Source organism: Leuresthes tenuis, unplaced genomic scaffold (assembly GCF_036924035.1).
Source record: "Leuresthes tenuis unplaced genomic scaffold, fLeuTen1.0.hap1 SCAF_1, whole genome shotgun sequence".
NCBI lineage: Eukaryota > Metazoa > Chordata > Actinopteri > Atheriniformes > Atherinopsidae > Leuresthes > Leuresthes tenuis.
The window spans coordinates 3,112,587-3,136,585 of record NW_027325355.1 but is presented as its reverse complement, the minus strand read 5'-3'; the positions used below and the strand labels follow the sequence as shown (position 1 = coordinate 3,136,585).

At 46.4% G+C, this 23,999-nt stretch overlaps 2 non-coding genes and 54 pseudogenes across 2 annotated transcripts; all 56 read left to right on the top strand.

The window, feature by feature from the left end:
- Positions 1-5: 5 nt before the first annotated feature.
- LOC140284017 (5S ribosomal RNA) lies at positions 6-124 on the top strand (annotated as a pseudogene).
- Positions 125-396: 272 nt separating this feature from the next.
- Positions 397-505, top strand: LOC140295974 (5S ribosomal RNA; annotated as a pseudogene).
- A 269-nt stretch (positions 506-774) lies between these two features.
- On the top strand, positions 775-893 carry LOC140288359 (5S ribosomal RNA; annotated as a pseudogene).
- A 269-nt stretch (positions 894-1,162) lies between these two features.
- Positions 1,163-1,281, top strand: LOC140299501 (5S ribosomal RNA; annotated as a pseudogene).
- A 272-nt stretch (positions 1,282-1,553) lies between these two features.
- On the top strand, positions 1,554-1,672 carry LOC140286773 (5S ribosomal RNA; annotated as a pseudogene).
- Positions 1,673-1,941: 269 nt separating this feature from the next.
- Positions 1,942-2,060, top strand: LOC140291465 (5S ribosomal RNA; annotated as a pseudogene).
- A 273-nt stretch (positions 2,061-2,333) lies between these two features.
- On the top strand, positions 2,334-2,452 carry LOC140298922 (5S ribosomal RNA; annotated as a pseudogene).
- A 269-nt stretch (positions 2,453-2,721) lies between these two features.
- On the top strand, positions 2,722-2,840 carry LOC140269827 (5S ribosomal RNA; annotated as a pseudogene).
- Positions 2,841-3,109: 269 nt separating this feature from the next.
- LOC140292881 (5S ribosomal RNA) lies at positions 3,110-3,228 on the top strand (annotated as a pseudogene).
- A 1,044-nt stretch (positions 3,229-4,272) lies between these two features.
- LOC140279657 (5S ribosomal RNA) lies at positions 4,273-4,391 on the top strand (annotated as a pseudogene).
- Positions 4,392-4,663: 272 nt separating this feature from the next.
- LOC140289461 (5S ribosomal RNA) lies at positions 4,664-4,782 on the top strand (annotated as a pseudogene).
- Positions 4,783-5,051: 269 nt separating this feature from the next.
- LOC140294121 (5S ribosomal RNA) lies at positions 5,052-5,170 on the top strand (annotated as a pseudogene).
- A 269-nt stretch (positions 5,171-5,439) lies between these two features.
- On the top strand, positions 5,440-5,558 carry LOC140303150 (5S ribosomal RNA; annotated as a pseudogene).
- Positions 5,559-5,830: 272 nt separating this feature from the next.
- Positions 5,831-5,949, top strand: LOC140311640 (5S ribosomal RNA; annotated as a pseudogene).
- Positions 5,950-6,218: 269 nt separating this feature from the next.
- LOC140294651 (5S ribosomal RNA) lies at positions 6,219-6,337 on the top strand (annotated as a pseudogene).
- A 269-nt stretch (positions 6,338-6,606) lies between these two features.
- LOC140292880 (5S ribosomal RNA) lies at positions 6,607-6,725 on the top strand (annotated as a pseudogene).
- A 269-nt stretch (positions 6,726-6,994) lies between these two features.
- On the top strand, positions 6,995-7,113 carry LOC140294650 (5S ribosomal RNA; annotated as a pseudogene).
- A 272-nt stretch (positions 7,114-7,385) lies between these two features.
- Positions 7,386-7,504, top strand: LOC140275446 (5S ribosomal RNA; annotated as a pseudogene).
- Positions 7,505-7,773: 269 nt separating this feature from the next.
- Positions 7,774-7,892, top strand: LOC140292879 (5S ribosomal RNA; annotated as a pseudogene).
- Positions 7,893-8,551: 659 nt separating this feature from the next.
- LOC140311634 (5S ribosomal RNA) lies at positions 8,552-8,670 on the top strand (annotated as a pseudogene).
- Positions 8,671-8,939: 269 nt separating this feature from the next.
- On the top strand, positions 8,940-9,058 carry LOC140294649 (5S ribosomal RNA; annotated as a pseudogene).
- A 269-nt stretch (positions 9,059-9,327) lies between these two features.
- Positions 9,328-9,446, top strand: LOC140294647 (5S ribosomal RNA; annotated as a pseudogene).
- A 272-nt stretch (positions 9,447-9,718) lies between these two features.
- LOC140275439 (5S ribosomal RNA) lies at positions 9,719-9,837 on the top strand (annotated as a pseudogene).
- Positions 9,838-10,106: 269 nt separating this feature from the next.
- LOC140292878 (5S ribosomal RNA) lies at positions 10,107-10,225 on the top strand (annotated as a pseudogene).
- A 656-nt stretch (positions 10,226-10,881) lies between these two features.
- On the top strand, positions 10,882-11,000 carry LOC140301196 (5S ribosomal RNA; annotated as a pseudogene).
- A 269-nt stretch (positions 11,001-11,269) lies between these two features.
- LOC140289874 (5S ribosomal RNA) lies at positions 11,270-11,388 on the top strand (annotated as a pseudogene).
- Positions 11,389-11,660: 272 nt separating this feature from the next.
- On the top strand, positions 11,661-11,779 carry LOC140275434 (5S ribosomal RNA; annotated as a pseudogene).
- Positions 11,780-12,048: 269 nt separating this feature from the next.
- On the top strand, positions 12,049-12,167 carry LOC140292877 (5S ribosomal RNA; annotated as a pseudogene).
- A 656-nt stretch (positions 12,168-12,823) lies between these two features.
- Positions 12,824-12,942, top strand: LOC140296023 (5S ribosomal RNA; annotated as a pseudogene).
- A 269-nt stretch (positions 12,943-13,211) lies between these two features.
- Positions 13,212-13,330, top strand: LOC140300127 (5S ribosomal RNA; annotated as a pseudogene).
- A 272-nt stretch (positions 13,331-13,602) lies between these two features.
- LOC140292071 (5S ribosomal RNA) lies at positions 13,603-13,721 on the top strand (annotated as a pseudogene).
- Positions 13,722-13,990: 269 nt separating this feature from the next.
- LOC140276097 (5S ribosomal RNA) lies at positions 13,991-14,109 on the top strand (annotated as a pseudogene).
- A 269-nt stretch (positions 14,110-14,378) lies between these two features.
- Positions 14,379-14,497, top strand: LOC140299705 (5S ribosomal RNA; annotated as a pseudogene).
- Positions 14,498-14,769: 272 nt separating this feature from the next.
- On the top strand, positions 14,770-14,888 carry LOC140290852 (5S ribosomal RNA; annotated as a pseudogene).
- A 269-nt stretch (positions 14,889-15,157) lies between these two features.
- On the top strand, positions 15,158-15,276 carry LOC140310528 (5S ribosomal RNA; annotated as a pseudogene).
- Positions 15,277-15,545: 269 nt separating this feature from the next.
- LOC140299704 (5S ribosomal RNA) lies at positions 15,546-15,664 on the top strand (annotated as a pseudogene).
- Positions 15,665-15,936: 272 nt separating this feature from the next.
- LOC140290851 (5S ribosomal RNA) lies at positions 15,937-16,055 on the top strand (annotated as a pseudogene).
- Positions 16,056-16,324: 269 nt separating this feature from the next.
- On the top strand, positions 16,325-16,443 carry LOC140310517 (5S ribosomal RNA; annotated as a pseudogene).
- A 269-nt stretch (positions 16,444-16,712) lies between these two features.
- On the top strand, positions 16,713-16,831 carry LOC140295419 (5S ribosomal RNA; annotated as a pseudogene).
- A 272-nt stretch (positions 16,832-17,103) lies between these two features.
- Positions 17,104-17,222, top strand: LOC140308155 (5S ribosomal RNA; annotated as a pseudogene).
- Positions 17,223-17,491: 269 nt separating this feature from the next.
- LOC140268458 (5S ribosomal RNA) lies at positions 17,492-17,615 on the top strand (annotated as a pseudogene).
- A 269-nt stretch (positions 17,616-17,884) lies between these two features.
- LOC140291115 (5S ribosomal RNA) lies at positions 17,885-18,003 on the top strand (annotated as a pseudogene).
- Positions 18,004-18,272: 269 nt separating this feature from the next.
- LOC140291388 (5S ribosomal RNA) lies at positions 18,273-18,391 on the top strand (annotated as a pseudogene).
- Positions 18,392-18,660: 269 nt separating this feature from the next.
- LOC140292910 (5S ribosomal RNA) lies at positions 18,661-18,779 on the top strand (annotated as a pseudogene).
- A 269-nt stretch (positions 18,780-19,048) lies between these two features.
- Positions 19,049-19,167, top strand: LOC140297596 (5S ribosomal RNA). Its single transcript, XR_011913317.1, has one exon. It is a non-coding gene; the product is annotated as a 5S ribosomal RNA (ribosomal RNA).
- A 272-nt stretch (positions 19,168-19,439) lies between these two features.
- Positions 19,440-19,558, top strand: LOC140296263 (5S ribosomal RNA; annotated as a pseudogene).
- A 269-nt stretch (positions 19,559-19,827) lies between these two features.
- Positions 19,828-19,946, top strand: LOC140288668 (5S ribosomal RNA; annotated as a pseudogene).
- Positions 19,947-20,215: 269 nt separating this feature from the next.
- LOC140294634 (5S ribosomal RNA) lies at positions 20,216-20,334 on the top strand (annotated as a pseudogene).
- A 272-nt stretch (positions 20,335-20,606) lies between these two features.
- Positions 20,607-20,725, top strand: LOC140308144 (5S ribosomal RNA; annotated as a pseudogene).
- A 269-nt stretch (positions 20,726-20,994) lies between these two features.
- LOC140268455 (5S ribosomal RNA) lies at positions 20,995-21,118 on the top strand (annotated as a pseudogene).
- A 269-nt stretch (positions 21,119-21,387) lies between these two features.
- LOC140318607 (5S ribosomal RNA) lies at positions 21,388-21,506 on the top strand (annotated as a pseudogene).
- A 269-nt stretch (positions 21,507-21,775) lies between these two features.
- LOC140291387 (5S ribosomal RNA) lies at positions 21,776-21,894 on the top strand (annotated as a pseudogene).
- Positions 21,895-22,163: 269 nt separating this feature from the next.
- LOC140284533 (5S ribosomal RNA) lies at positions 22,164-22,282 on the top strand (annotated as a pseudogene).
- A 269-nt stretch (positions 22,283-22,551) lies between these two features.
- Positions 22,552-22,670, top strand: LOC140296262 (5S ribosomal RNA; annotated as a pseudogene).
- A 269-nt stretch (positions 22,671-22,939) lies between these two features.
- Positions 22,940-23,058, top strand: LOC140284601 (5S ribosomal RNA; annotated as a pseudogene).
- A 654-nt stretch (positions 23,059-23,712) lies between these two features.
- Positions 23,713-23,831, top strand: LOC140298661 (5S ribosomal RNA). The gene has a single exon (XR_011914286.1). It is a non-coding gene; the product is annotated as a 5S ribosomal RNA (ribosomal RNA).
- The last annotated feature ends 168 nt before the right edge of the window (positions 23,832-23,999 follow it).

Below are 23,999 nucleotides of genomic sequence, written 5' to 3'. Positions count from 1 at the left end.
TTGTTGCTTACGGCCACACCACCCTGAATAATCCCGACCTCGTCTGATCTTGGAAGTCAAGCAGGTTTGGGCCTGGTTAGTACTTGGATGGGAGACTGCTTGGGATTACCAGGTGCTGTAAGCTTCTTCTCTACTCTCTACCACCTTCATGTCTTTTGTGGCAACGTCTGATCCTCCTGTGACACATGAGGAAGTTGGTCATCTTCAGCTGCTGCTGCTTCTTTGTTGGCAGACACGAAGTGATCTGAGAGTCTCAATTTCAGCTGCAGAGAATAATCACATCAGGGAAGAAGATGTGCCCACTACAAGTCAGCCTTTCTCGGCAATTATCTGGTTACATAGAGGAAGTGTATGATTCCAGTACTTATATAATGCACATTTGTCACAGATATTGTTGCTTACGGCCACACCACCCTGAATAAGCCTGATCTTGGAAGTCAAGCAGGTTTGGGCCTGGTTAGTACTTGGATGGGAGACTGCTTGGGAATACCAGGTGCTGTAAGCTTTTTCTCTTCTCTCTACCACCTGCATGTCTTTTGTTGCAACGTCTGATCACCCTGTGACACATGAGGAAGTTGGTCATCTTCAGCTGCTGCTGCTTTGTTGGCAGACACAAAGTGATCTGAGAGTCTCAGTTTCAGCTGAAGAGAATGATCACATCAAGAAGGAAGATGTGCCCACTAAGAGTCAGCCTTTCTCGGCAATTATCTGGTTACATAGAGGAACTGTATTATTCCAGTACCTATATGATGCACATTTGTCACAGACATTGTTGCTTACGGCCACACCACCCTGAACATGCCCGAGCTCGTCTGATCTTGGAAGCCAAGCAGGGTTGGGCCTTGTTAGTACTTGAATGGGAGACAGCTTGGGAATACCAGGTGCTGTAAGCTTTTTCTCTTCTCTCAACCACCTGCATGTCTTTTGTTGCAACGTCTGACCACCCTGTGACACATGAGGAAGTTGGTCATCTTCAGCTGCTGCTGCTTTGTTGGCAGACATGAAGTGATCTGAGAGTCTCAGTTTCAGTTGCAGAGAATAATCACATCAGAGAAGATGATTTACCCGCTACACATCAGCCTTTCTCGGCAATTATCTGGTTGCATAGAGGAACCGTATGATTCCAGTACCTATATAATGCACATTTGTCAGAGACATTGCTGCTTACGGCCACACCACCCGGAACATGCCTGACCTCGTCTGATCTTGGAAGCCAAGCAGGGTTGGGCCTGGTTAGTACTTGGATGGGAGACCACTTGGGAATACCAGGTGCTGTAAGCTTCTTCTCTACTCTCTACCACCTTCATGTCTTATGTGGCAACGTCTGATCCTCCTGTGACACATGAGGAAGTTGGTCATCTTCAGCTGCTGCTGCTTCTTTGTTGGCAGACACGAAGTGATCTGAGAGTCTCAGTTTCAGCTGCAGAGAATAATCACATCAGGGAAGAAGATGTGCCCACTACAAGTCAGCCTTTCTCGGCAATTATCTGGTTACATAGAGGAAGTGTATGATTCCAGTACCTATATAATGCACATTTGTCACAGATATTGTTGCTTACGGCCACACCACCCTGAATAAGCCCGACCTCGTCTGATCTTGGAAGTCAAGCAGGTTTGGGCCTGGTTAGTACTTGGATGGCAGACTGCTTGGGAATACCAGGTGTTGTAAGCTTTTTCTCTTCTCTCTACCACCTGCATGTCTTTTGTTGCAACGTCTGATCACCCTGTGACACATGAGGAAGTTGGTCATCTTCAGCTGCTGCTGCTTTGTTGGCAGACACAAAGTGATCTGAGAGTCTCATTTTCAGCTGCAGAGAATAATCACGTCAGGGAAGAAGATGTGCCCAGTACACATCAGCCTTTCTCGGAAATTAACTGGTTGCATAGAGGAACCGTATGATTCCAGTACCTATATAATGCACATTTGTCAGAGACATTGTTGCTTACGGCCACACCACCCTGAACATGCCCGACCTTGTCTGATCTCGGAAGCCAAGGAGGGTTGGTCGTGGTTAGTACTTGGATGGAAGACCTCTTGGGAATACCAGGTGCTGTAAGCTTCTTCTCTACTCTCTACCACCTTCATGTCTTTTGTGGCAACGTCTGATCCTCCTGTGACACATGAGGAAGTTGGTCATCTTCAGCTGCTGCTGCTTCTTTGTTGGCAGACACGAAGTGATCTGAGAGTCTCAGTTTCAGCTGCAGAGAATAATCACATCAGGGAAGAAGATGTGCCCACTACAAGTCAGCCTTTCTCGGCAAATTATCTGGTTACATAGAGGAAGTGTATGATTCCAGTACCTATATAATGCACATTTGTCACAGATATTGTTGCTTACGGCCACACCACCCTGAATAATCCCGACCTCGTCTGATCTTGGAAGTCAAGCAGGTTTGGGCCTGGTTAGTACTTGGATGGGAGACTGCTTGGGAATACCAGGTGCTGTAAGCTTTTTCTCTTCTCTCTACCACCTGCATGTCTTTTGTTGCAACGTCTGATCACCCTGTGACACATGAGGAAGTTGGTCATCTTCAGCTGCTGCTTCTTTGTTGGCAGACACAAAGTGATCTGAGAGTCTCATTTTCAGCTGCAGAGAATAATCACGTCAGGGAAGAAGATGTGCCCAGTACACATCAGCCTTTCTCGGAAATTAACTGGTTGCATAGAGGAACCGTATGATTCCAGTACCTATATAATGCACATTTGTCAGAGACATTGTTGCTTACGGCCACACCACCCTGAATATGCCCGACCTCGTCTGATCTCGGAAGCCAAGGAGGGTTGGGCCTGGTTAGTATTTTAATGGGAGACTGCTTGGGAATACCAGGTGCTGTAAGCGTTTTCTCTTCTCTCTACAACCTGCATGTCTTTTGTTGCAACGTCTGATCACCCTGTGACACATGAGGAAGTTGGTCATCTTCAGCTGCTGCTGCTTTGTTGGAAGACACGAAGTGATCTGAGAGTCTCAGTTTCAGCTGAAGAGAATAATCACGTCAGGGAAGAAGATGTGCCCACTACACATCAGCCTTTCTCAGCAATTATCTGGTTACATAGAGGAACCGTATGATTCCTGTACTAATATAATGCACTTTTGTCAGACACATTGTTGCTTACGGCCACACCACCCTGAACATACCCGCCCTCGTCTGATCTCGGAAGCCAAGCAGCGTTGAGCCTGCTTAGTACTTGGATGGGAGACTGCTTGGGAATACCAGGTGCTGTAAGCGTTTTCTCTTCTCTCTACAACCTGCATGTCTTTTGTTGCAACATCTGATCACCCTGTGACACATGAGGAAGTTGGTCATCTTCAGCTGCTCCTGCTTTGTTGGCTGACACAAAGTGATCTGAGAGTCTCAGTTTCAGTTGCAGAGAATGATCACATCAGAGAAGATGATTTGCCCGCTACACATCAGCCTTTCTCGGCAATTATCTGGTTGCATAGAGGAACCGTATGATTCCAGTACCTATATAATGCACATTTGTCAGAGACATTGTTGCTTACGGCCACACCACCCTGAATAAGCCAGACCTCGTCTGATCTCGGACACCAAGAAGGTTGTACCTGGTTAGTACTTGGATGGGAGACAGCTTGGGAATACCAGGTGCTGTAAGCTTTTTCTCTTCTCTCTACCACCTGCATGTCTTTTGTTGCAACGTCTGATCACCCTGTGACACGTGAAGAAGTTGGTCATCTTCAGCTGCTGCTGCTTTGTTGATAGACACAAGGTGATCTGAGAGTCTCAGTTTCAGCTGAAGAGAATAATCACATCAAGGAGGAAGATGAACCCACTACAAGTCAGCCTTTTTCGGCAATTATCTGGTTACACAGAGGAAGTGTATGATTCCAGTACCTATATAATGCACATTTGTCACCGATATAGTTGCTTACGGCCACACCACCCTGAATAAGCCCGACCTCGTCTGATCTCGGAAGCCAAGCAGGGTTGCTTCTGGTTAGTGCTTGAATAGTAGACCGCTTGGGAATACCAGGTGCCTTAAGCTTTTTATCTTCTCTCTACCACCTGCATGTCTTTTGTTGCAACGTCTGATCACCCTGTGACACATGAGGAAGTTGGTCATCTTCAGCTTCTGCTGCTTTGTTGGCAGACACGAAGTGATCTGAGAGTCTCAGTTTCAGCTGAAGAGAATGATCACATCAGAGAAGATGATATGCCCGCTAAACATCAGCCTTTCTCGGCAATTATCTGGTTGCATAGAGGAACCGTATGATTCCAGTACCTATATAATGCACATTTGTCAGAGACATTGTTGCTTACGGCCACACCACCCTGAACATGCCCGACCTCGTCTGATCTCGGAAGCCAAGCAGGGTTGAGCCTGCTTAGTACTTGGATGGGAGACTGCTTGGGGATACCAGGTGCTGTAAGCTTCTTCTCTTCTCTCTACCACCTGCATGTCTTTTCTTGCAACGTCTGATCATCCTGTGACACATGAGGAAGTTGGTCATCTTCAGCAGCTGCTGCTTCTTTGTTGGCAGACACGAAGTGATCTGAGAGTCTCAGTTTCAGCTGCAGAGAATAATCACATCAGGGAAGAAGATGTGCCCACTACAAGTCAGCCTTTCTCTGCAATTATCTGGTTACATAGAAGAAGTGTATGATTCCAGTACCTATATAATGCACATTTGTCACAGCTATTGTTGCTTACGGCCGCACCACCCTGAATATGCCCGACCTCGTCTGATCTTGGAAGCCAAGGAGGGTTGGGCGTGGTTAGTACTTGGATGGAAGACCTCTTGGGAATACCAGGTGCTGTAAGCTTTTTCTCTTCTCTCTACCACCTGCATGTCTTTTGTTGCAACGTCTGATCACCCTGTGACACATGAGGAAGTTGGTCATCTTCAGCTGCTGCTGCTTTGTTGGCTGACACGAAGTGATCTGAGAGTCTCAGTTTCAGTTGCAGAGAATGATCACATCAGAGAAGATGATATGCCCGCTACACATCAGCCTTTCTCTGCAATTATCTGGGTGCATAGAGGAACCCTATGATTCCAGTACCTATATAATGCACATTTGTCAGAGACATTGTTGCTTACGGCCACACAACCCTGAACATGCCCGACCTCGTCTGATCTCGGAAGCCAAGCAGGGTTGGTCCTGGTTTGTACTTGGATGGAAGACCTCTTCGGAATACCAGGTGCTTTAAGCTTTTTCTCTTCTCTCTACCACCTGCATGTCTTTTTTTGCAATGTCTGATCACCCTGTGACACATGAGGAAGTTGGTCATCTTCAGCTTCTGCTGCTTTGTTGGCAGACACAAAGTGATCTGAGAGTCTCAGTTTCAGCTCGAGAGAATAATCACGTCAGGGAAGAAGATGTGCCCACTACTTATCAGCCTTTCTCGGCAATTATCTGGTTGCATAGAGGAACCGTATGATTCCAGTACCTATATAATGCACATTTGTCAGAGACATTGTTGCTTACGGCCACACCACCCTGAACATGCCCGACCTCGTCTGATCTCGGAAGCCAAGCAGGGTTGAGCCTGCTTAGTACTTGGATGGGAGACTACTTGGGAATACCAGGTGCTGTAAGCATCTTCTCTTTTCTCTACCACCTGCATGTCTTTTGTTGCAACGTCTGATCATCCTGTGACACATGAGGAAGTTGGTCATCTTCAGCAGCTGCTGCTTCTTTGTTGTTAGACACGAAGTGATCTGAGAGTCTCAGTTTCAGCTGCAGAGAATAATCACATCAGGGAAGAAGATGTGCCCACTACAAGTCAGCCTTTCTCTGCAATTATCTGGTTACATAGAAGAAGTGTATGATTCCAGTACCTATATAATGCACATTTGTCACAGCTATTGTTGCTTACGGCCGCACCACCCTGAATATGCCCGACCTCGTCTGATCTTGGAAGCCAAGGAGGGTTGGGCCTGGTTAGTACTTGGATGGAAGACCTCTTGGGAATACCAGGTGCTGTAAGCTTTTTCTCTTCTCTCTACCACCTGCATGTCTTTTGTTGCAACGTCTGATCACCCTGTGACACATGAGGAAGTTGGTCATCTTCAGCTGCTGCTGCTTTGTTGGCAGACACAAAGTGATCTGAGAGTCTCATTTTCAGCTGCAGAGAATAATCACGTCAGGGAAGAAGATGTGCCCAGTACACATCAGCCTTTCTCGGAAATTAACTGGTTGCATAGAGGAACCGTATGATTCCAGTACCTATATAATGCACATTTGTCAGAGACATTGTTGCTTACGGCCACACCACCCTGAACATGCCCGACCTTGTCTGATCTCGGAAGCCAAGGAGGGTTGGTTCTGGTTAGTACTTGGATGGAAGACCTCTTGGGAATACCAGGTGCTTTAAGCTTTTTCTCTTCTCTCTACCACCTGCATGTCTTTTGTTGCAACGTCTGATCACCCTGTGACACATGAGGAAGTTGGTCATCTTCAGCTGCTGCTGCTTTGTTGGAAGACACGAAGTGATCTGAGAGTCTCAGTTTCAGCTGCAGAGAATAATCACGTCAGGGAAGAAGATGTGCCCACTACACATCAGCCTTTCTCAGCAATTATCTGGTTACATAGAGGAACCGTATGATTCCTGTACTAATATAATGCACTTTTGTCAGACACATTGTTGCTTACGGCCACACCACCCTGAACATACCCGCCCTCGTCTGATCTCGGAAGCCAAGCAGCGTTGAGCCTGCTTAGTACTTGGATGGGAGACTGCTTGGGAATACCAGGTGCTGTAAGCGTTTTCTCTTCTCTCTACAACCTGCATGTCTTTTGTTGCAACGTCTGATCACCCTGTGACACATGAGGAAGTTGGTCATCTTCAGCTGCTCCTGCTTTGTTGGCAGACACAAAGTGATCTGAGAGTCTCATTTTCAGCTGCAGAGAATAATCACGTCAGGGAAGAAGATGTGCCCAGTACACATCAGCCTTTCTCGGAAATTAACTGGTTGCATAGAGGAACCGTATGATTCCAGTACCTATATAATGCACATTTGTCAGAGACATTGTTGCTTACGGCCACACCACCCTGAACATGCCCGACCTTGTCTGATCTCGGAAGCCAAGGAGGGTTGGTTCTGGTTAGTACTTGGATGGAAGACCTCTTGGGAATACCAGGTGCTTTAAGCTTTTTCTCTTCTCTCTACCACCTGCATGTCTTTTGTTGCAACGTCTGATCACCCTGTGACACATGAGGAAGTTGGTCATCTTCAGCAGCTGCTGCTGCTTTGTTGGCAGACACAAAGTGATCTGAGAGTCTCAGTTTCAGCTGCAGAGAATAATCACATCAGGGAAGAAGATGTGCCCATAACAAATGAGCCTTTCTCGGAAATTATCTGGTTACATAGAGGAAGTGTATGATTCCAGTACTTATATAATGCACATTTGTCACAGAAATTGTTCCTTACGGCCACACCACCCTGAATATGCCCGACCTCGTCTGATCTCGGAAGCCAAGGAGGGTTGGGCCTGGTTAGTACTTTAATGGGAGACTGCTTGGGAATACCAGGTGCTGTAAGCGTTTTCTCTTCTCTCTACAACCTGCATGTCTTTTGTTGCAACGTCTGATCACCCTGTGACACATGAGGAAGTTGGTCATCTTCAGCTGCTGCTGCTTTGTTGGAAGACACGAAGTGATCTGAGAGTCTCAGTTTCAGCTGAAGAGAATAATCACGTCAGGGAAGAAGATGTGCCCACTACACATCAGCCTTTCTCAGCAATTATCTGGTTACATAGAGGAACCGTATGATTCCTGTACTAATATAATGCACTTTTGTCAGACACATTGTTGCTTACGGCCACACCACCCTGAACATACCCGCCCTCGTCTGATCTCGGAAGCCAAGCAGCGTTGAGCCTGCTTAGTACTTGGATGGGAGACTGCTTGGGAATACCAGGTGCTGTAAGCGTTTTCTCTTCTCTCTACAACCTGCATGTCTTTTGTTGCAACATCTGATCACCCTGTGACACATGAGGAAGTTGGTCATCTTCAGCTGCTCCTGCTTTGTTGGCTGACACAAAGTGATCTGAGAGTCTCAGTTTCAGTTGCAGAGAATGATCACATCAGAGAAGATGATTTGCCCGCTACACATCAGCCTTTCTCGGCAATTATCTGGTTGCATAGAGGAACCGTATGATTCCAGTACCTATATAATGCACATTTGTCAGAGACATTGTTGCTTACGGCCACACCACCCTGAATAAGCCAGACCTCGTCTGATCTCGGACACCAAGAAGGTTGTACCTGGTTAGTACTTGGATGGGAGACAGCTTGGGAATACCAGGTGCTGTAAGCTTTTTCTCTTCTCTCTACCACCTGCATGTCTTTTGTTGCAACGTCTGATCATCCTGTGACACATGAGGAAGTTCGTCATCTTCAGCAGCTGCTGCTTCTTTGTTGTTAGACACGAAGTGATCTGAGAGTCTCAGTTTCAGCTGCAGAGAATAATCACATCAGGGAAGAAGATGTGCCCACTACAAGTCAGCCTTTCTCTGCAATTATCTGGTTACATAGAAGAAGTGTATGATTCCAGTACCTATATAATGCACATTTGTCACAGCTATTGTTGCTTACGGCCGCACCACCCTGAATATGCCCGACCTCGTCTGATCTTGGAAGCCAAGGAGGGTTGGGCCTGGTTAGTACTTGGATGGAAGACCTCTTGGGAATACCAGGTGCTGTAAGCTTTTTCTCTTCTCTCTACCACCTGCATGTCTTTTGTTGCAACGTCTGATCACCCTGTGACACATGAGGAAGTTGGTCATCTTCAGCTGCTGCTGCTTTGTTGGCAGACACAAAGTGATCTGAGAGTCTCATTTTCAGCTGCAGAGAATAATCACGTCAGGGAAGAAGATGTGCCCAGTACACATCAGCCTTTCTCGGAAATTAACTGGTTGCATAGAGGAACCGTATGATTCCAGTACCTATATAATGCACATTTGTCAGAGACATTGTTGCTTACGGCCACACCACCCTGAACATGCCCGACCTTGTCTGATCTCGGAAGCCAAGGAGGGTTGGTTCTGGTTAGTACTTGGATGGAAGACCTCTTGGGAATACCAGGTGCTTTAAGCTTTTTCTCTTCTCTCTACCACCTGCATGTCTTTTGTTGCAACGTCTGATCACCCTGTGACACATGAGGAAGTTGGTCATCTTCAGCTGCTGCTGCTTTGTTGGAAGACACGAAGTGATCTGAGAGTCTCAGTTTCAGCTGAAGAGAATAATCACGTCAGGGAAGAAGATGTGCCCACTACACATCAGCCTTTCTCAGCAATTATCTGGTTACATAGAGGAACCGTATGATTCCTGTACTAATATAATGCACTTTTGTCAGACACATTGTTGCTTACGGCCACACCACCCTGAACATGCCCGACCTTGTCTGATCTCGGAAGCCAAGGAGGGTTGGTTCTGGTTAGTACTTGGATGGAAGACCTCTTGGGAATACCAGGTGCTTTAAGCTTTTTCTCTTCTCTCTACCACCTGCATGTCTTTTGTTGCAACGTCTGATCACCCTGTGACACATGAGGAAGTTGGTCATCTTCAGCAGCTGCTGCTGCTTTGTTGGCAGACACAAAGTGATCTGAGAGTCTCAGTTTCAGCTGCAGAGAATAATCACATCAGGGAAGAAGATGTGCCCATAACAAGTGAGCCTTTCTCGGAAATTATCTGGTTACATAGAGGAAGTGTATGATTCCAGTACTTATATAATGCACATTTGTCACAGAAATTGTTCCTTACGGCCACACCACCCTGAATATGCCCGACCTCGTCTGATCTCGGAAGCCAAGGAGGGTTGGGCCTGGTTAGTACTTTAATGGGAGACTGCTTGGGAATACCAGGTGCTGTAAGCGTTTTCTCTTCTCTCTACAACCTGCATGTCTTTTGTTGCAACGTCTGATCACCCTGTGACACATGAGGAAGTTGGTCATCTTCAGCTGCTGCTGCTTTGTTGGAAGACACGAAGTGATCTGAGAGTCTCAGTTTCAGCTGAAGAGAATAATCACGTCAGGGAAGAAGATGTGCCCACTACACATCAGCCTTTCTCAGCAATTATCTGGTTACATAGAGGAACCGTATGATTCCTGTACTAATATAATGCACTTTTGTCAGACACATTGTTGCTTACGGCCACACCACCCTGAACATACCCGCCCTCGTCTGATCTCGGAAGCCAAGCAGCGTTGAGCCTGCTTAGTACTTGGATGGGAGACTGCTTGGGAATACCAGGTGCTGTAAGCGTTTTCTCTTCTCTCTACAACCTGCATGTCTTTTGTTGCAACATCTGATCACCCTGTGACACATGAGGAAGTTGGTCATCTTCAGCTGCTCCTGCTTTGTTGGCAGACACAAAGTGATCTGAGAGTCTCAGTTTCAGTTGCAGAGAATGATCACATCAGAGAAGATGATTTGCCCGCTACACATCAGCCTTTCTCGGCAATTATCTGGTTGCATAGAGGAACCGTATGATTCCAGTACCTATATAATGCATATTTGTCAGAGACATTGTTGCTTACGGCCACACCACCCTGAATAAGCCAGACCTCGTCTGATCTCGGACACCAAGAAGGTTGTACCTGGTTAGTACTTGGATGGGAGACAGCTTGGGAATACCAGGTGCTGTAAGCTTTTTCTCTTCTCTCTACCACCTGCATGTCTTTTGTTGCAACGTCTGATCACCCTGTGACACGTGAAGAAGTTGGTCATCTTCAGCTGCTGCTGCTTTGTTGATAGACACAAGGTGATCTGAGAGTCTCAGTTTCAGCTGAAGAGAATAATCACATCAAGGAGGAAGATGAACCCACTACAAGTCAGCCTTTTTCGGCAATTATCTGGTTACACAGAGGAAGTGTATGATTCCAGTACCTATATAATGCACATTTGTCAGAGACATTGTTGCTTACGGCCACACCACCCTGAACATGCCCGACCTCGTCTGATCTCGGAAGCCAAGCAGGGTTGAGCCTGCTTAGTACTTGGATGGGAGACTACTTGGGAATACCAGGTGCTGTAAGCTTCTTCTCTTTTCTCTACCACCTGCATGTCTTTTGTTGCAACTTCTGATCATCCTGTGACACATGAGGAAGTTGGTCATCTTCAGCTGCTGCTGCTTTGTTGGCAGACACGAAGTGATCTGAGAGTCTCATTTTCAGCTGCAGAGAATAATCACGTCAGGGAAGAAGATGTGCCCAGTACACATCAGCCTTTCTCGGAAATTAACTGGTTGCATAGAGGAACCGTATGATTCCAGTACCTATATAATGCACATTTGTCACAGCTATTGTTGCTTACGGCCGCACCACCCTGAATATGCCCGACCTCGTCTGATCTTGGAAGCCAAGGAGGGTTGGGCCTGGTTAGTACTTGGATGGAAGACCTCTTGGGAATACCAGGTGCTTTAAGCTTTTTCTCTTCTCTCTACCACCTGCATGTCTTTTGTTGCAACGTCTGATCACCCTGTGACACGTGAGGAAGTTGGTCATCTTCAGCAGCTGCTGCTGCTTTGTTGGCAGACACAAAGTGATCTGAGAGTCTCAGTTTCAGCTGCAGAGAATAATCACATCAGGGAAGAAGATGTGCCCATAACAAGTGAGCCTTTCTCGGAAATTATCTGGTTACATAGAGGAAGTGTATGATTCCAGTACTTATATAATGCACATTTGTCACAGAAATTGTTCCTTACGGCCACACCACCCTGAATATGCCCGACCTCGTCTGATCTCGGAAGCCAAGGAGGGTTGGGCCTGGTTAGTACTTTAATGGGAGACTGCTTGGGAATACCAGGTGCTGTAAGCGTTTTCTCTTCTCTCTACAACCTGCATGTCTTTTGTTGCAACGTCTGATCACCCTGTGACACATGAGGAAGTTGGTCATCTTCAGCTGCTGCTGCTTTGTTGGAAGACACGAAGTGATCTGAGAGTCTCAGTTTCAGCTGAAGAGAATAATCACGTCAGGGAAGAAGATGTGCCCACTACACATCAGCCTTTCTCAGCAATTATCTGGTTACATAGAGGAACCGTATGATTCCTGTACTAATATAATGCACTTTTGTCAGACACATTGTTGCTTACGGCCACACCACCCTGAACATACCCGCCCTCGTCTGATCTCGGAAGCCAAGCAGCGTTGAGCCTGCTTAGTACTTGGATGGGAGACTGCTTGGGAATACCAGGTGCTGTAAGCGTTTTCTCTTCTCTCTACAACCTGCATGTCTTTTGTTGCAACATCTGATCACCCTGTGACACATGAGGAAGTTGGTCATCTTCAGCTGCTCCTGCTTTGTTGGCTGACACAAAGTGATCTGAGAGTCTCAGTTTCAGTTGCAGAGAATGATCACATCAGAGAAGATGATTTGCCCGCTACACATCAGCCTTTCTCGGCAATTATCTGGTTGCATAGAGGAACCGTATGATTCCAGTACCTATATAATGCACATTTGTCAGAGACATTGTTGCTTACGGCCACACCACCCTGAATAAGCCAGACCTCGTCTGATCTCGGACACCAAGAAGGTTGTACCTGGTTAGTACTTGGATGGGAGACAGCTTGGGAATACCAGGTGCTGTAAGCTTTTTCTCTTCTCTCTACCACCTGCATGTCTTTTGTTGCAACGTCTGATCACCCTGTGACACGTGAAGAAGTTGGTCATCTTCAGCTGCTGCTGCTTTGTTGATAGACACAAGGTGATCTGAGAGTCTCAGTTTCAGCTGAAGAGAATAATCACATCAAGGAGGAAGATGAACCCACTACAAGTCAGCCTTTTTCGGCAATTATCTGGTTACACAGAGGAAGTGTATGATTCCAGTACCTATATAATGCACATTTGTCACCGATATAGTTGCTTACGGCCACACCACCCTGAATAAGCCCGACCTCGTCTGATCTCGGAAGCCAAGCAGGGTTGCGCCTGGTTAGTGCTTGAATAGTAGACCGCTTGGGAATACCAGGTGCCTTAAGCTTTTTATCTTCTCTCTACCACCTGCATGTCTTTTGTTGCAACGTCTGATCACCCTGTGACACATGAGGAAGTTGGTCATCTTCAGCTTCTGCTGCTTTGTTGGCAGACACGAAGTGATCTGAGAGTCTCAGTTTCAGCTGAAGAGAATGATCACATCAGAGAAGATGATATGCCCGCTACACATCAGCCTTTCTCGGCAATTATCTGGTTGCATAGAGGAACCGTATGATTCCAGTACCTATATAATGCACATTTGTCAGAGACATTGTTGCTTACGGCCACACCACCCTGAACATGCCCGACCTCGTCTGATCTCGGAAGCCAAGCAGGGTTGAGCCTGCTTAGTACTTGGATGGGAGACTGCTTGGGAATACCAGGTGCTGTAAGCTTCTTCTCTTCTCTCTACCACCTGCATGTCTTTTCTTGCAACGTCTGATCATCCTGTGACACATGAGGAAGTTGGTCATCTTCAGCAGCTGCTGCTTCTTTGTTGGCAGACACGAAGTGATCTGAGAGTCTCAGTTTCAGCTGCAGAGAATAATCACATCAGGGAAGAAGATGTGCCCACTACAAGTCAGCCTTTCTCTGCAATTATCTGGTTACATAGAAGAAGTGTATGATTCCAGTACCTATATAATGCACATTTGTCACAGCTATTGTTTCTTACGGCCGCACCACCCTGAATATGCCCGACCTCGTCTGATCTTGGAAGCCAAGGAGGGTTGGGCGTGGTTAGTACTTGGATGGAAGACCTCTTGGGAATACCAGGTGCTGTAAGCTTTTTCTCTTCTCTCTACCACCTGCATGTCTTTTGTTGCAACGTCTGATCACCCTGTGACACATGAGGAAGTTGGTCATCTTCAGCTGCTGCTGCTTTGTTGGCAGACACAAAGTGATCTGAGAGTCTCAGTTTCAGTTGCAGAGAATGATCACATCAGAGAAGATGATATGCCCGTTACACATCAGCCTTTCTCTACAATTATCTGGGTGCATAGAGGAACCGTATGATTCCAGTACCTATATAATGCACATTTGTCAGAGACATTGTTGCTTACGGCCACACAACCCTGAACATGCCCGACCTCGTCTGATCTCGGAAGCCAAGCAGGGTTGGGCCTGGTTTGTACTTGGATGGAAGACCTCTTCGGAATACCAGGTGTTGTAAGCTTTTTCTCTTCTCTCTACCACCTGCATGTCTTTTGTTGCAATGTCTGATCACCCTGTGACACATGAGGAAGTTGGTCATCTTCAGCTTCTACTGCTTTGTTGGCAGACACAAAGTGATCTGAGAGTCTCAGTTTCAGCTCGAGAGAATAATCACGTCAGGGAAGAAGATGTGCCCACTACTTATCAGCCTTTCTCGGCAATTATCTGGTTGCATAGAGGAACCGTATGATTCCAGTACCTATATAATGCACATTTGTCAGAGACATTGTTGCTTACGGCCACACCACCCTGAACATACCCGACCTCGTCTGATCTCGGAAGCCAAGCAGGGTTGAGCCTGCTTAGTACTTGGATGGGAGACTACTTGGGAATACCAGGTGCTGTAAGCTTCTTCTCTTTTCTCTACCACCTGCATGTCTTTTGTTGCAACGTCTGATCATCCTGTGACACATGAGGAAGTTGGTCATCTTCAGCAGCTGCTGCTTCTTTGTTGTTAGACACGAAGTGATCTGAGAGTCTCAGTTTCAGCTGCAGAGAATAATCACATCAGGGAAGAAGATGTGCCCACTACAAGTCAGCCTTTCTCTGCAATTATCTGGTTACATAGAAGAAGTGTATGATTCCAGTACCTATATAATGCACATTTGTCACAGCTATTGTTGCTTACGGCCGCACCACCCTGAATATGTCTGACCTCGTCTGATCTTGGAAGCCAAGGAGGGTTGGGCCTGGTTAGTACTTGGATGGAAGACCTCTTGGGAATACCAGGTGCTGTAAGCTTTTTCTCTTCTCTCTACCACCTGCATGTCTTTTGTTGCAACGTCTGATCACCCTGTGACACATGAGGAAGTTGGTCATCTTCAGCTGCTGCTGCTTTGTTGGCAGACACGAAGTGATCTGAGAGTCTCAGTTTCAGCTGCAGAGAATGATCACATCAGGGAAGAAGATGTGCCCATAACAAGTGAGCCTTTCTCGGAAATTATCTGGTTACATAGAGGAAGTGTATGATTCCAGTACTTATATAATGCACATTTGTCACAGAAATTGTTCCTTACGGCCACACCACCCTGAATATGCCCGACCTCGTCTGATCTCGGAAGCTAAGGAGGGTTGGGCCTGGTTAGTACTTCAATGGGAGACTACTTGGGAATACCAGGTGCTGTAAGCGTTTTCTCTTCTCTCTACAACCTGCATGTCTTTTGTTGCAACGTCTGATCACCCTGTGACACATGAGGAAGTTGGTCATCTTCAGCTTCTACTGCTTTGTTGGCAGACACAAAGTGATCTGAGAGTCTCAGTTTCAGCTCGAGAGAATAATCACGTCAGGGAAGAAGATGTGCCCACTACTTATCAGCCTTTCTCGGCAATTATCTGGTTGCATAGAGGAACCGTATGATTCCAGTACCTATATAATGCACATTTGTCAGAGACATTGTTGCTTACGGCCACACCACCCTGAACATACCCGACCTCGTCTGATCTCGGAAGCCAAGCAGGGTTGAGCCTGCTTAGTACTTGGATGGGAGACTACTTGGGAATACCAGGTGCTGTAAGCTTCTTCTCTTTTCTCTACCACCTGCATGTCTTTTGTTGCAACGTCTGATCATCCTGTGACACATGAGGAAGTTGGTCATCTTCAGCAGCTGCTGCTTCTTTGTTGTTAGACACGAAGTGATCTGAGAGTCTCAGTTTCAGCTGCAGAGAATAATCACATCAGGGAAGAAGATGTGCCCACTACAAGTCAGCCTTTCTCTGCAATTATCTGGTTACATAGAAGAAGTGTATGATTCCAGTACCTATATAATGCACATTTGTCACAGCTATTGTTGCTTACGGCCGCACCACCCTGAATATGTCTGACCTCGTCTGATCTTGGAAGCCAAGGAGGGTTGGGCCTGGTTAGTACTTGGATGGAAGACCTCTTGGGAATACCAGGTGCTGTAAGCTTTTTCTCTTCTCTCTACCACCTGCATGTCTTTTGTTGCAACGTCTGATCACCCTGTGACACATGAGGAAGTTGGTCATCTTCAGCTGCTGCTGCTTTGTTGGCAGACACGAAGTGATCTGAGAGTCTCAGTTTCAGCTGCAGAGAATGATCACATCAGGGAAGAAGATGTGCCCATAACAAGTGAGCCTTTCTCGGAAATTATCTGGTTACATAGAGGAAGTGTATGATTCCAGTACTTATATAATGCACATTTGTCACAGAAATTGTTCCTTACGGCCACACCACCCTGAATATGCCCGACCTCGTCTGATCTCGGAAGCTAAGGAGGGTTGGGCCTGGTTAGTACTTCAATGGGAGACTACTTGGGAATACCAGGTGCTGTAAGCGTTTTCTCTTCTCTCTACAACCTGCATGTCTTTTGTTGCAACGTCTGATCACCCTGTGACACATGAGGAAGTTGGTCATCTTCAGCTGCTGCTGCTTTGTTGGAAGACACGAAGTGATCTGAGAGTCTCAGTTTCAGCTGAAGAGAATAATCACGTCAGGGAAGAAGATGTGCCCACTACACATCAGCCTTTCTCAGCAAAAATCTGGTTACATAGAGGAACCGTATGATTCCTGTACTTATATAATGCACATTTGTCACAGACATTGTTGCTTACGGCCACACCACCCTCAATATGCCTGACCTCGTCTGATCTCGGAAGCCAAGCAGGGTTGGTTCTGGTTAGTACTTGGGTGGGAGACCGCTTGAAAATACCATTTGCTGTAAGCTTTTTCTCTTCTCTCTACAACCTGCATGTCTTTTGTTGCAACGTCTGATCACCCTGTGACACATGAGGAAGTTGATCATCTTCAGCTGCTGCTGCTGCTTTGTTGGCAGACATGAAGTGATCTGAGAGTCTCAGTTTCAGCTCCAGAGAATAATCACATCAAGGAGGAAGATGTGCCCACTAAGAGTCAGCCTTTCTCGGCAATTATCTGGTTACATAGAGGAAGTGTATGATTCCAGTACCTATATAATACACATTTGTACCAGATATTGTTGCTTACAGCCACACCACCCTGAATAAGCTCGACCTCGTCTGATCTCGGAAGCCAAGCAGGGTTGGGCCTGGTTAGTTCTTGAATGGGAGACCGCTTGCGAATACCAGGTGCTGTAAGCTTTTTCTCTTCTCTCTACAACCTGCATGTCTTTTGTTGCAATGTCTGATCACCCTGTGACACATGAGGAAGTTGGTCATCTTCAGCTTCTGCTGCTTTGTTGGCAGACACGAAGTGATCTGAGAGTCTCAGTTTCAGCTGAAGAGAATGATCACATCAAGAAGGAAGATGTGCCCACTAAGAGTCAGCCTTTCTCGGCAATTATCTGGTTACATAGAGGAAGTGTATGATTCCAGTACCTATATAATACACATTTGTCACAGAGATTGTCGCTTACGGCCACACCACCCTGAATATAATATGCCCGACCTCGTCTGATCTCGGAAGCCAAGCAGGGTTGTGCCTGGTTAGTACTTGGGTGGGAGACTGCTTGGGAATACCAGGTGCTGTAAGCTTTTTCTCTTCTCTCTACCACCTGCATGTCTTTTGTTGTAACATCTGATCACCCTGTGACACATGAGGAAGTTGGTCATCTTCAGCTGCTGCTGCTTTGTTGGCAGACACAAAGTGATCTGAGAGTCTCAGTTTCAGCTGCAGAGAATAATCACGTCAGGGAAGAAGATGTGCCCACTACTTATCAGCCTTTCTCGGCAATTATCTGGTTACATAGAGGAACTGTATGATTCCAGTACCTATATAATGCACATTTGTCAAAGACTTTGTTGCTTACGGCCACACCACCCTGAACATATCCAACCTTGTCCGATCTCGGAAGCCAAGCACGGTTGGGCCTGGTTAGTACTTGGATGGGAGACTGCTTTGGAATACCAGGTGCTGTAAGCTTTTTCTCTTCTCTCTACCACCTGCATGTCTTTTGTTGTAACATCTGATCACCCTGTGACACATGAGGAAGTTGGTCATCTTCAGCTGCTGCTGCTTTGTTGGCAGACACAAAGTGATCTGAGAGTCTCAGTTTCAGCTGCAGAGAATAATCACATCAGGGAAGAATATATGCCCACTACACATCAGCCTTTCTCGGCAATTCTCTGGTTACATAGAGGAACTGTATGATTCCAGTACCTATATAATGCACATTTGTCAAAGACTTTGTTGCTTACGGCCACACCACCCTGAACATATCCGACCTTGTCCGATCTCGGAAGCCAAGCACGGTTGGGCCTGGTTAGTACTTGGATGGGAGACTGCTTTGGACTACCAGGTGCTGTAAGCTTTTTCTCTTTTCTCGACCACCTGCATGTCTTTTGTTGCAAAGTCTGATCACCCTGTGACACATGAGGAAGTTGGTCATCTTCAGCTGCTGCTGCTTTGTTGGCAGACACGAAGTGATCTGAGAGTCTCAGTTTCAGCTGCAGAGAATTATCACATCAGGGAAGAAGATGTGCCCACTACAAGTTAGCCTTTCTCGGCAATTATCTGGTTACATAGAGGAACTGTATTATTCCAGTACCTATATAATGCACATTTGTCACAGACATTGTTGCTTACGGCCACACCACCCTGAACATGCCCGACCTCGTCTGATCTTGGAAGCCAAGCAGGGTTGGCCCTTGTTAGTACTTGAATGGGAGACAGCTTGGGAATACCAGGTGCTGTAAGCTTTTTCTCTTCTCTCAACCACCTGCATGTCTTTTGTTGCAACGTCTGATCACCCTGTGACACATGAGGAAGTTGGTCATCTTCAGCTGCTGCTGCTTTGTTGGCAGACATGAAGTGATCTGAGAGTCTCAGTTTCAGTTGCAGAGAATGATCACATCAGAGAAGATGATTTACCCGCTACACATCAGCCTTTCTCGGCAATTATCTGGTTGCATAGAGGAACCGTATGATTCCAGTACCTATATAATGCACATTTGTCAGAGACATTGCTGCTTACGGCCACACCACCCGGAACATGCCTGACCTCGTCTGATCTCGGAAGCCAAGCAGGGTTGGGCCTGGTTAGTACTTGGATGGGAGACCACTTGGGAATACCAGGTGCTGTAAGCTTCTTCTCTACTCTCTACCACCTTCATGTCTTTTGTGGCAACGTCTGATCCTCCTGTGACACATGAGGAAGTTGGTCATCTTCAGCTGCTGCTGCTTCTTTGTTGGCAGACACGAAGTGATCTGAGAGTCTCAATTTCAGCTGCAGAGAATGATCACATCAGGGAAGAAGATGTGCCCACTACAAGTCAGCCTTTCTCGGCAATTATCTGGTTACGTAGATGAAGTGTATGATTCCATTGCCTATATAATGCACATTTGTCACGGAGATTGTTACTTACGGCCAAACCACCCTGAATATGTCTGACCTTGTCTGATCTCGGAAGCCAAGGAGGGCTGGGCCTGGTTAGTACTTTGATGAGACACCGCTTGGGAATACCAGGTGCTGTAAGCTTTTTCTCTTCTCTCTACCACCTACATGTCTTTTGTTGCAACGTCTGATCGCCCTGTGACACATGAGGAAGTTGGTCATCTTCAGCTGCTGCTGCTTTGTTAGCAGACACGAAGTGATCTGAGAGTCTCAGTTTCAGCTGCAGAGAATAATCACATCAAGGAAGAAGATGTGCCCACAACAAGTTAGCCTTTCTCTGCAATTATCTGGTTACATAGAGGAACTGTATTATTCCAGTACCTATATAATGCACATTTTTCACAGACATTGTTACTTACGGCCACACCACCCTGAATATGCCCGACCTCGACTGATATCGGAACCCAAGCAGGGTTGGGCCTGGTTAGTACTTGAATGGGAGACCCCTTGGGAATGCCAGGTGCTGTAAGCATTTTCTCTTCTCTCTACAACCTGCATGTCTTTTGTTGCAACGTCTGATCACCCTGTGACACATGAGGAAGTTGGTCATCTTCAGCTGCTGCTGCTTTGTTGGAAGACACGAAGTGATCTGAGAGTCTCAGTTTCAGCTGAAGAGAATAATCACGTCAGGGAAGAAGATGTGCCCACTACACATCAGCCTTTCTCAGCAATTATCTGGTTACATAGAGGAACCGTATGATTCCTGTACTTATATAATGCACATTTGTCACAGACATTGTTGCTTACGGCCACACCACCCTCAATATGCCTGACCTCATCTGATCTCGGAAGCCAAGCAGGGTTGGTTCTGGTTAGTACTTGGGTGGGAGACCGCTTGAAAATACCATTTGCTGTAAGCTTTTTCTCTTCTCTCTACAACCTGCATGTCTTTTGTTGCAACGTCTGATCACCCTGTGACACATGAGGAAGTTGATCATCTTCAGCTGCTGCTGCTGCTTTGTTGGCAGACATGAAGTGATCTGAGAGTCTCAGTTTCAGCTCCAGAGAATAATCACATCAAGGAGGAAGATGTGCCCACTAAGAGTCAGCCTTTCTCGGCAATTATCTGGTTACATAGAGGAAGTGTATGATTCCAGTACCTATATAATACACATTTGTACCAGATATTGTTGCTTACAGCCACACCACCCTGAATAAGCTCGACCTCGTCTGATCTCGGAAGCCAAGCAGGGTTGGGCCTGGTTAGTTCTTGAATGGGAGACCGCTTGCGAATACCAGGTGCTGTAAGCTTTTTCTCTTCTCTCTACAACCTGCATGTCTTTTGTTGCAATGTCTGATCACCCTGTGACACATGAGGAAGTTGGTCATCTTCAGCTTCTGCTGCTTTGTTGGCAGACACGAAGTGATCTGAGAGTCTCAGTTTCAGCTGAAGAGAATGATCACATCAAGAAGGAAGATGTGCCCACTAAGAGTCAGCCTTTCTCGGCAATTATCTGGTTACATAGAGGAAGTGTATGATTCCAGTACCTATATAATACACATTTGTCACAGAGATTGTCGCTTACGGCCACACCACCCTGAATATAATATGCCCGACCTCGTCTGATCTCGGAAGCCAAGCAGGGTTGTGCCTGGTTAGTACTTGGGTGGGAGACTGCTTGGGAATACCAGGTGCTGTAAGCTTTTTCTCTTCTCTCTACCACCTGCATGTCTTTTGTTGTAACATCTGATCACCCTGTGACACATGAGGAAGTTGGTCATCTTCAGCTGCTGCTGCTTTGTTGGCAGACACAAAGTGATCTGAGAGTCTCAGTTTCAGCTGCAGAGAATAATCACATCAGGGAAGAAGATATGCCCACTACACATCAGCCTTTCTCGGCAATTATCTGGTTACATAGAGGAACTGTATGATTCCAGTACCTATATAATGCACATTTGTCAAAGACTTTGTTGCTTACGGCCACACCACCCTGAACATATCCGACCTTGTCCGATCTCGGAAGCCAAGCACGGTTGGGCCTGGTTAGTACTTGGATGGGAGACTGCTTTGGAATACCAGGTGCTGTAAGCTTGTTCTCTTCTCTCTACCACCTGCATGTCTTTTGTTGTAACATCTGATCACCCTGTGACACATGAGGAAGTTGGTCATCTTCAGCTGCTGCTGCTTTGTTGGCAGACACAAAGTGATCTGAGAGTCTCAGTTTCAGCTGCAGAGAATAATCACATCAGGGAAGAATATATGCCCACTACACATCAGCCTTTCTCGGCAATTCTCTGGTTACATAGAGGAACTGTATGATTCCAGTACCTATATAATGCACATTTGTCAAAGACTTTGTTGCTTACGGCCACACCACCCTGAACATATCCGACCTTGTCCGATCTCGGAAGCCAAGCACGGTTGGGCCTGGTTAGTACTTGGATGGGAGACTGCTTTGGACTACCAGGTGCTGTAAGCTTTTTCTCTTCTCTCGACCACCTGCATGTCTTTTGTTGCAAAGTCTGATCACCCTGTGACACATGAGAAAGTTGGCCATCTTCAGCTGCTGCTGCTTTGTTGGCAGACACGAAGTGATCTGAGAGTCTCAGTTTCAGCTGCAGAGAATTATCACATCAGGGAAGAAGATGTGCCCACTACAAGTTAGCCTTTCTCGGCAATTATCTGGTTACATAGAGGAACTGTATTATTCCAGTACCTATATAATGCACATTTGTCACAGACATTGTTGCTTACGGCCACACCACCCTGAACATGCCCGACCTCGTCTGATCTTGGAAGCCAAGCAGGGTTGGGCCTTGTTAGTACTTGAATGGGAGACAGCTTGGGAATACCAGGTGCTGTAAGCTTTTTCTCTTCTCTCAACCACCTGCATGTCTTTTGTTGCAACGTCTGATCACCCTGTGACACATGAGGAAGTTGGTCATCTTCAGCTGCTGCTGCTTTGTTGGCAGACACAAAGTGATCTGAGAGTCTCAGTTTTAGCTGGAGAGAATTATCACGTCAGGGAAGAAGATGTGCCCACTACATATCAGCCTTTCTCGGCAATTATCTGGTTACATAGATGAAGTGTATGATTCCATTGCCTATATAATGCACATTTGTCACGGAGATTGTTACTTACGGCCAAACCACCCTGAATATGTCTGACCTTGTCTGATCTCGGAAGCCAAGGAGGGCTGGGCCTGGTTAGTACTTTGATGAGACACCGCTTGGGAATACCAGGTGCTGTAAGCTTTTTCTCTTCTCTCTACCACCTACATGTCTTTTGTTGCAACGTCTGATCGCCCTGTGACACATGAGGAAGTTGGTCATCTTCAGCTGCTGCTGCTTTGTTAGCAGACACGAAGTGATCTGAGAGTCTCAGTTTCAGCTGCAGAGAATAATCACATCAAGGAAGAAGATGTGCCCACAACAAGTTAGCCTTTCTCTGCAATTATCTGGTTACATAGAGGAACTGTATTATTCCAGTACCTATATAATGCACATTTTTCACAGACATTGTTACTTACGGCCACACCACCCTGAATATGCCCGACCTCGACTGATATCGGAACCCAAGCAGGGTTGGGCCTGGTTAGTACTTGAATGGGAGACCCCTTGGGAATGCCAGGTGCTGTAAGCTTTTTCTCTTCTCTCTACCACCTGCATGTATTTTGTTGAGAGGTCTGATCGCCCTGTGACACATGAGGAAGTTGGTCATCTTCATTTTCTGCTGCTTTGTTGGCAGACACGAAGTGATCTTAGAGTCTCATTTTCAGCTGGAGAAAATTATCACGTCAGGGAACAAGATGTGCCAACTACATATCAGCCTTTCTTGGCAATTATCTGGTTGCATAGAGGAACTGTATGATTCCAGTACCTATATAATGCACATTTGTCACAGACATTGTTACTTACGGCCACACCACCCTGAATATGCCCAACCTCGTCTGATCTCAGAACCCAAGCAGGGTTGGGGGTGGTTAGTACTTGAATGGGAGACTGCTTGGGAATACCAGGTGCTGTAAGCTTTTTCTCTTCTCTCTACCACCTGCATGTCTTTTTTTGCAATGTCTGATCGCCCTGTGACACATGAGGAAGTTGGTCATCTTCAGCTGCTGCTGCTTTGTTGGCAGACACGAAGTGATATGAGAGTCTCAGTTTCAGCTGGAGAGAATAATCACGTCAGGGAAGATGTTTCCACTACTTATCAGCCTTTCTTGGCAATTATCTGGTTGCATAGAGGAACCGTATGATTCCAATACCTATACAGTTTATATTTGTCACAGACATTGTTGCTTACGGCCACACCACCCTGAATATGCCCGACCTCGTCTGATCTTGGAAGCCATGCAGGGTTGGGCCTGGTTAGTACTTGGATGGGAGACCGCTTGGGAATACCAGGTGCTGTAAGCTTTTTCTCTTCTCTCTACCACCTGCATGTCTTTTGTTGAAACGTCTGATCACCCTGTGACACATGAGGAAGTTGGTCATCTTCAGCTGCTGCTGCTTTGTTGGCAGACACGAAGTGATCTGAGAGTCTCAGTTTCAGCTGAAGAGAATAATCACATCAGGGAAGAAGAT